Source organism: Eublepharis macularius, chromosome 12, assembly GCF_028583425.1.
Source record: "Eublepharis macularius isolate TG4126 chromosome 12, MPM_Emac_v1.0, whole genome shotgun sequence".
In the NCBI taxonomy this organism is placed as follows: Eukaryota; Metazoa; Chordata; class Lepidosauria; order Squamata; family Eublepharidae; genus Eublepharis; species Eublepharis macularius.
In genome coordinates this window covers 55,794,238-55,801,126 of record NC_072801.1, presented here as the reverse complement: position 1 = coordinate 55,801,126, position 6,889 = coordinate 55,794,238, and the positions used below count along the sequence as shown (strand labels likewise).

The following is a 6,889-nucleotide window of genomic DNA, read 5'->3' as shown; positions in this document are numbered from 1 at the left end:
TCACCCTCCACCGACACAGGGAAGCCGAGCGACTGCAGGAGAGCCGCTCCGGCAGCAGAGGTCCTCCGGGAGGGTGGCAGCTCACGCAGCTGGGCAATCACCTCCCCGCCTATCTCCAGGCGCATGGTCCCTGCTGGAGCGAGACATGGGTGGGAAGAGGCCCCAGGGAGGGAAGAGCAGCGGCCCAACATGGGCTGCCACAGGCCACCGAGCCAGGCCAAGCACACCCATTCCAACTGCGGCCGCAACCCCTCGTCTTGAGACCGGTCGGCGCCATGAGTGGCCTTGGATGTGTGGCCGAGGCCGGCGGCCGAGCCGGTCCCTGGCCCCACCAGCAGCAGGGCCACAGATACATACCGTGCTCCGGATCCATGCCCCCCGACGGGCCCGGTTGAGGCTCCTCGTCGCTGGCAGCAGGGGCTTGCTGTGGCGGTGGAAGGGCTGTCTGTTCCTGGGCCCCGCTCTCTGCCAGGGGGGGCACAGACTCCGCTGCCTCTGCCTCCGCCTGGCTTGGGTCTGGACCCTCAGGGGCCGTGCCTACTCACGGGAGAGGCCCTGTCACACATGTGCCACGATCCATACGTCCCCCCCCTCGCCTCCCTGAATCCACAAATACTAACCGGGCAGGACCTCAACGCCCAGGCCGCCCACCACCGCCTCCGGGATGACCGCTCGCATGACCGCCTCTGGGCCTGGGAGCCCCTCGTCAAGGGCCCGCTCATAAGGAACCCCCTGAGACATGAGGAGGCGCACTCGTTTGCGCGCGGGCCCGAAAGAATCATTCCAGCGCTTCATTGCCGAGTGAGCAGTGCGGGGCGCGTTGCCCACAGCCGAGACCCTGTCAGCTGCCATCTGCCAGAATGCCCGTCGTCGAGACCGGGACGAGGCGCCCCTGTGCGTGCTCAGGGCGACCTCCGCATTCTCCACCACGAGCCCAAAAAGCAGCACTCTCTCGGCCTCTGTCCAGTTTGCCTGGCGCTGGCTTCCGCCGCCACTAGTGCTCTCAGCAGACATGGGGGTAGTGCCCGCTGGAATGTCCGGTCCCCGAGATAAGTGGTGGGAACCAGCCACCTAGTCATGTGCTCACCCATCCCCTCGGCAAGATGGAGGAGGGCACAGGGGGTGCAGGACCGGGAAGGGTGGCTGGGACGGCCCATGCAGCGGACAGAGGACCTGCTCCTGAGCACCACTTGCAACGGGCCGCTGAGACCGGTAGGCCTGCTGCTGTGCGTGGGGGGGGGGGTTCAGGGTGCTGAAACTCAACCTGCGTTCCTTCCAGGCAGGACCTTGATCATCCCCGCCTGGTGCCCGCCACTGCCGCCGCGGCTCCCAGCCATCCGGACCAGCCACCTCCTGCCAGCCGTGTTTGTCCGAGCGGCCCTCAGGCGGCGCCGCCTCAGACGCCGCCGCCGGTTCCAGGCCAGGGTGCCATCCCTGCTCCTGGGCGACATGACTTGCCTGGACCGCTTCCGCCTGGACAGGGCAGCCATACAGGCTCTGTGCGAGGAGCTCGCGCCCGCCCTTCAGGGGCAAGCTGCGGCTCCCCGGGGCATCCCCGTCCTCCAGAGGGTCCTGCTGTCCCTCCGCTACCTTGCGACCGGCTCCTTCCAGGGAGTCATGGCTGAGGCCTTGGAGGTCTCCCAGTCATCCGCCAGCCGCTGCCTGCATGCCTTCCTGGACGCCCTAGTTGGTCGGATCCGCGAGCACATCCACTTTCCCACCTCGGAGGCAGAGTTGGCACCCATCCGGGCTGGCTTCTCCTCCTTTGCAGGCTTCCCCAATGTGATTGGAGCAGTCGACTGCACGCATGTGGCCATATGCGCTCCCAGAGAGGAGCCGCAGGTCTACAGGAATCGGCACCGGTTCTACAGTATCAATGTCCAGGCAGCCTGTGACCACCAGGGGATCTTCACGGACCTCGTTGCCAAGTTCCCGGGAAGCGTCCACGACGCACAGATCTTCACCACCTCCGGCCTGAACAGGCTCCTGTCATCATGGCCTGAGGGGAGAGGCTGGCTCCTAGGTCAGGAGTTGGTGGGGGAGCTGTGAGGGGACGGGGATGGGAAGGGAGATCCTAACTCCGCCTCCCCTTGCAGGTGACCGTGGCTATCCATTGCTGCCTTACCTCCTGACGCCATACCCTGCGGATGAGCCCGCCGACAGAGCCAACTACAACCAGGCCCACCGGCGCACGAGGATGGTGATCGAACGTGCTTTCGGTCAGCTGAAAATGCGCTTCAGATGCCTCCATCACACGGGCGGCCGCCTGGCCATGCAGCCGTTCACCGTCGCCAAGCTCGTGGCTGCCTGTGTCATGCTGCACAATATTGCCGTGCGCCAGCAGCTCCCCTTGCCAGCCACAGAGGGCCCAGGCGAGGACCCCTGGCTGCCGCCCGCCGGTCGCCTTTCTCCTGACGCCCCGGCAGAGCCCCAGGAGCATGACCGAGCTGTGCGAGACAGGGTCGCGGAGCACCTGTGGCATGCTGCGCGCTGAGGGCCATGCCTGGCCATGGGGGGCTCGGCCGGCCAAACACTCGCCCTTTACGCCCCTATGGTGTCCCAGGCGGCCCCTCCGAGTCCCCGCTCCCTCAACCCCTGCATGTAGAGAGCATGGGAAAGCCGCCCCGGCCAGCAGCCACCGCCCCCCATGGACGGGCTGCACGGGAAAAGCGGTTAATGAACTTGGCTTTATTCCCAATCGATTCCAGGGCCGCATCAGGCGCCCAGAGAGCAGCTTGCCAACCCAGAACCCCGGCCTCAGCAGCCAGGAGGGTGAGGGCTAGGTAGCGCGTCGGAGCAGGGGGAGGTCAGCGACCCCGCCACGGCATCCCCGTTACAGAGCAGGGGCCCGGCTGGGGTCCAAGATGCCTGTGCCTGGGATGGCATATCGGCAGCTGCCCGGCCGTCTGCGGGGACGGGCTCCAGCTTCGGCCGCTTCCTGCCAGGCCCCTCCACTGGGTCACCCTCTGGGTCTTCAGCGGGTGGCGGGTAGCGGGGTGGAGACCAGGCGGTGAAGCCCCTCCCAAGTTCCTCCTCATCTGGCGAGGGGCTCCGGGCGGGCGCCGCTGTGGGGGCAAGAGGTGGGGGATGGGAGCGTCAGGGCCCCTGTGGGCTCTGGGGTTGTTGTCGCGGCCGCAGGCCGCCCCACCCCACATGCCCGTGCCCCTCCTGTTGGCGAGACTCACATGGTGCCGCTGCCCGCGCCTGCTGGAATGCCCCGTGAACCCGGTCCATGGCAGCCATCCACCTGTCATTGATGGTCCCTGCAGAGGGGGGAGAGAGGGAGGGGGGGCACCCGTTGGTGGCAGCCCGGCATCTGCTGCAAGCACCTGCAACCTGCGCCTCGACGGAAGTGGCTGGGACGCCTCCGGGCCCTTATGGCCTGCCCTCTGTGGCAGCGGAGGAGGCTCCCTGGATGGCGCCGAGGACCCTGACTTACTGCGCGCGGGGCCCGCAGCCACCTCCTCTTCCAGGAGGTCATGCTCCACCTCGCACAGCGCCGTGTCTAGCCACGCTCGTATGAGGTGGGCCTCCTCCGCACGGCCAGGGAAGAGCTCCTCCAGGTAAACTGGCCGTGCAGTCATTGCACCCTCATCTGCCAGGAGGTCATTCCCGGCAGCCTTGGCAATGAGCTGGGCCCCGAGCCTGGCCGCCCACTGCTCCCGCCACCCGTCGCCCTCCATGCAGCCGGGACCGCTGTGGGTATAGTGTTTCTGTGCTGCCCACCGAACTACACCGCCCGCCGGCATGACCTTGGAGGGTCTGAGATGTAACAATTCCCTATCTTCTGTCTGGCAGCTGCATAGTTCATGGATAGGTTCAGCACAGGCCCCCCCCCCCCCGTCTCAGACCTGTGGGTTGGAGGGGAGGGGGCCGTGGTGGTTGGCTTCCTATGGCCCCAGGGCCCTCTTCCCTTGCGGGGATGCTGTGCTGCTCAAGTGCATCCTTGCGGGACGTGAACCCTTGGGCCTGGCTGTACGTTGCGCCGTGGGACTGGGAATAAAGCTCATCTACACATGGACCCGTGTCTGCCTGCGATAGTTTGGTGAACTGCCAGCCATATCCTGCCCTGGCACCATGAGTGCATGACCAGGCCCGCGGTGACAGCGCATCCCTTCCAAGGGGGGGGGGGCTTAGGATGCACAAGGACTGGCCAGGGGCCGCTCTGGCATGTCTTCCATATTGCCCTAACGCACCTGCCCTGCCTGGCATGCCGCCCTGAGCTGGGGCAGTCACGCAACCTGCCATCAGGGGGCCCTCCCGGGCCTGGGGTGGCCACCCAGCCTGCATGGCCCGGCCGGGGAAGGGGCACGCTGTGGCAGCCAGCCGGGAGGCCTCGGGCTCCCGCATTTTAGCCACTTTGCGCAGCTGATGCGCTCTTCCACTGCCCCTGTGGGCGGGGCCAGCGGCCTTCCCTGCAGGATTGGCGGGGCTGGCAGCCTCGGAGTGGTTCCCCCCCCCGGCAGGGCAACGCGAGTGGCCACAATTGCTGAACGCAGGAGACGGCGCCGAGCCAGGGCGGAGCCACGCGCAGCCTCGGACACACCCCACCCCTCCCAACAACCATGGCCTGTTGGCGTGGGAGGCTGGCAACTGCTCCACGGGATTGGATGCGAGGCAGGACGCCCTGGGGTGGAATGACCAATGGGGCTGCTGCAGACGCCCGAGGGGCTGGACCCACTCTGGGAGGCGGCCGCTCATGGGACTGTGTTGCTGGGGCTGCGGCTGCGATGGGGGCGACCCTCCCCAGGCGCGCGAGACCTCCTGCCCGGGATATGGCATCCGCCTGCCACCACCCTGGATTCTCCATTGGTGGGGGCTAGGATTCCCGCGAGTGGACCGTTTCCCCTGCCATCTCCCGCTCCCTTGCAGCGGCAGCTCGCACCACCCTCTCCCTTGCTTATCGGGTGCCAGCTATTCTCCCCACCGGGGATTGATCCCCCTCCCCGCTCACATGCCCCGCCCCAACCCTCTACCTGGCCATAGATGCAGGGGAGTTAGCCGTGTTAGCCTGTGGTAGCGAATTCAAAAAGGGTCCCATAGCACCTTTAAAACTATCCAATTTTATTGTGGCATAGGCTTCTGAGAATCAAGTTCTCTTCAGCAGATGGGTGGTACAGACACTGGTCAAATACAGAGGAGGAGGGGGGGAGGAGGAGGGAGGGGGCGGGGAGGCAAGACGGGGTGTGTCGGATACATTTGTGGCAATGTGCAGGTGGGGAGATGTGACGGGAGTGTTGGGGGAGGGGCGGAGGACGAAGTCAGACTCGCAGACACAGAAAACAGTTGTTGTACATCTCGTTTTATTGCACTGGAAAGAGCGGGCTTGCGTTTAGGCTGGCGAGGGAGCCGGAGCATTCCACACAGCCCTCCTTCCCGCTCGGAGGGGCGGGGCTGGGATGCAGGCCGCGGCGCGACGGTGCTTCCTGGGCTGCAGCCAACCGTCCGTCAGAGATGTTTGGGGAGGGCGGGGCGCGGGGGAGCAGCCATGCCCTGGACGTGCCTGTGGGGGAAAAAGACACGTGTGGGCTTTGCCTCGTTCCACTGGCAAGGCAAGCCCCACACTCCGCCATCCGGGGGGGGGTTGCACATGGTCGAGGGCAGCAGCTGATGCATGACGGTCTGGTGAGGATGCACTCGGCCTTGGCAAGCCTTTACCTTTAAGGGAGAGAATGAGCTGGTCACAACAAACACCTGGCCACATGTGGTTTTCGAGGCGCCTGCCTCTGAGGCAGCCAGGGGCGGGCATGGTTGCCCCCCACCCCTGCTGGGCCTCACCCAAAGCGGCAAGTGAGCGGGTGGGTTCAGGTGAATGGGCGGTTTGCACTAATCTGCGGAATGCCCCCCCACCTCCTCCTTACCTGTCAGCGCTCTGTCGGTCATCACCAGGTGGGAGCGCAAGAGTCAGGGCACCTGCAAGGAAACGGGAGAGCATGCGGTTAATTTGCAAAGTGTCATTCCCTTCTGCCACGGAAGGGTTAGTTTGTTTGTGCTTAGTTAGAAGCAACTAGCATGCATCAGTTAGCTGTGGAGTCATTCTTTCTATCACGGTAGAAAGAGAGTTAGGCAGTTAGGCACCTCTTCCCCTTTATGCGAAGTTCCCCCAGTTTTTCGCAAAGTCCCCTGAGTGCATTCTGCGCCTGCCAATGTGAATGCCCTCAGCCCGTTTCGGTTTTCAAAGGGGCAATGCCACTCAGCAGACGGGCAGAGCCTCCGGCCGAGTGCTCACTTACCTGGGGGTTTGGGCGGTGCTGGCCGGATGTTTTGTAGGACGCGGTCGCAGGTGATTGGGTGCAGAGAGGGGGGCTCGTCCATGCCGGGCGCGCACGCTGATTGGTCCCCGGGATAGTTCTCATCCTATGCTCCTTCGGGCCATAGGGGCGGGGCGAGGCGCTCAGAGAGGGGGCTGATTTTTCGCCGTTCCATGGACGCCTATGGGCTACGCCTTCTTTTTCCGTGGCGTAGCTTTTTTGCGCCGCTGTGGGCGTTCCCGCTTCTGGAGGAGCTTAGGGAGCGGACTAACTCCGACCCCGCCTTGCTCCCCGCCCCCCCCTGCGTCGGCGTAGGGCTCTACGCCACTTCTGCGCCGCCGCCCGGGCGCCTGTGGCTTGCACCGGTGCTGGCCCGCCGGCGGGCCAGCGCCGCGTCCCAGCGCGGGCGGAAGGCCACTTACGCGGGCGTACGGGCTAGATGCGCCCTCGCAAGCCTTAGTTCGGTTCCTGTTCACTTTCCGTGCCCTTCTTAGGATTGGGCTGCCCAGCTCCCTTCATCAGATGAATGAGATTACTGTAAGAAAGTAACCTGCAAGACTTCATTTGCCAGTTTTTCTTTCCTCATTCATAACTCCTATTTTAAAAGTATACTTTTTAAATTTAATTTCTGAATCCAT

General features: G+C 64.7%; 1 long non-coding RNA gene across 1 annotated transcript; it reads right to left on the bottom strand.

Moving 5' to 3' along the window:
* Positions 1-5,325: 5,325 nt before the first annotated feature.
* Positions 5,326-6,494, bottom strand: LOC129340710 (uncharacterized). Its single transcript, XR_008598046.1, has 3 exons — positions 6,234-6,494; positions 5,862-5,913; positions 5,326-5,503 (listed from the first exon to the last, which is right to left on the bottom strand). It is a non-coding gene; the product is annotated as an uncharacterized LOC129340710 (long non-coding RNA).
* Between the last annotated feature and the right edge of the window lie 395 nt (positions 6,495-6,889).